Here is a 1,835-nt window from a genome sequence, read left to right on the forward strand (position 1 = left end):
ATAATTCACTAGTTTTAAGTATATTTTTTACCGTTTTAGAAAACGTATTCCATTTATCGTAACGTGTATATATATTCTACTATAAGCTTTAGGCACTATGAAAAGATTCTATACGTCCTTTCTAGTCAACTTTTATTCCAACTCTGTCCTTTGTTTTTCTCAGAAACTATTTTCCCTTTCTTCGATTTCTTCTTCTTTTTTTTTATTGACCACTGCTGACCATTTGGACTAGACATGTAATATATCGGTCGAGGTACGATTCCTCCTTAAGTTTGCATGTATGGAAAGTGCTGCCAGTCAGATAGAGGCGCGTAATGATAACATGCACTACTTAATTATATGTGATATGTGTGTGATTATCTTAGAATTTTCCTACGAGAGAATGTGTGCCCATCTATCCATTCTAGAGTCTTCTTATTCCACCATTGCAATAATAATCTTCACAATCAAAATAACATAATTTTCCTTCAAACACTATCTCACTGCTGCTTCCGCAGATTCTCGTCCAGAAACGCTCTCAGCATATGTCGCAATTCCTCGAGCACGTACCTCTTGGGCAGAAACGGCTTCTCTTGGGCACATCTGTCAATACACGGATCCTGGGTGAAGAATGACCGAATCAGATATGCCAACAGCTGGTTGATTCCGCTCTGACAGTGCCGAAGCTTCGGCGTTGGGCAGCGGAACATCTTGACCACCGAGTACAGATCGAACAGTTTGGTCGCGAACACCTCTTCGTCGATCGCGTTCCGGGTCAGGTTGAACTGTGTGGAATATCGAATAAGAATATTAGGAGGGAGAACTATTTTTAATGCGTTCAAATTATCAAAAACTGACCTTCACATTCAGCTCAATAAAGTCGCTCAAAATTTATCCCTTGGTGAACCATTTGGAAATTTGTTTGTCATCATCGAACTCATTTAGTAGCGATTTCTAATAAAGGAACTTATCTATGAACAAAACAAAAACAGAAGTTAAAAAACTCAATTTGTTGAAAAACACCACCCACCGTTCACACACAGTCTACGGCAATATGCTTCATAATGTCCTCGTGCGCCTTTGCAGAAATTTTTATCATCGAACTTGTTCCACAGCAGCTGAATAAAGAAGCGAAATAAAAATTTCGGTATCCATATCACTTGCAAATTCTGATTGATTTCAAAATCAACAAACAAACGTCAATAGCACACACACATTTCATACATGGGGCGGAAAATTGCCTGAATTGTACTAATACTAACAGACATGACAAAAAACTGTCAATTCGCTTTTTTGGTATCGAGCTTCGTGCTCTGTTTTTGGGAAATTATAGTAATAATGGGTTTTCAGGTGCATTAAACACATATCTTAAAATAAAAATTATGAATGAAAATTAACTTCTTCTTATAAAGTGTTCTTTATGTAAGAGAGTAATACGTTCTTTTGCATGTGGGGAAACCTCCTGAACAATATTTGTGTTTGATAATGATTGTATATTACAATGATGAGTTTTAGTGAAAATATCAAGAAAATTATATAAAAATGGTTAAGGAAAAATCAGTACCACGGGTTTTAAGCAATCAAATAACATGAAGTAAAAATTTTCATTAAAAATTTAAACAACTTAAAACTGTCTTGAGGTGTGATAATCTTATAGAGAATTATTTGCCTTCCCAAACCGATGTTTCCACCAGACGTCGACACAATACTACTGTCATCGCTTATAATGCTTGTCCGGTCACCGGACAGTGTAGTCGCAGTAGACGGCTGCATCACGGCGCCGTAAAGAGGTTGGTCCGGTCAAAATTTGCCATTTGGGTTTCAAACCGGTCCGTCGGAAACCGGATAATGTGTAA

The 1,835-nt window shown here is 37.3% G+C and overlaps 1 long non-coding RNA gene across 1 annotated transcript; it reads right to left on the reverse strand.

Annotated features, from left to right (window-relative positions):
• Positions 1–593: 593 nt before the first annotated feature.
• On the reverse strand, positions 594–1,149 carry LOC129763291 (uncharacterized). Its single transcript, XR_008740879.1, has 3 exons — positions 1,010–1,149; positions 838–950; positions 594–764 (listed from the first exon to the last, which is right to left on the reverse strand). It is a non-coding gene; the product is annotated as an uncharacterized LOC129763291 (long non-coding RNA).
• Between the last annotated feature and the right edge of the window lie 686 nt (positions 1,150–1,835).

Source organism: Toxorhynchites rutilus, chromosome 1, assembly GCF_029784135.1.
Source record: "Toxorhynchites rutilus septentrionalis strain SRP chromosome 1, ASM2978413v1, whole genome shotgun sequence".
Classification (NCBI taxonomy): domain Eukaryota; kingdom Metazoa; phylum Arthropoda; class Insecta; order Diptera; family Culicidae; genus Toxorhynchites; species Toxorhynchites rutilus.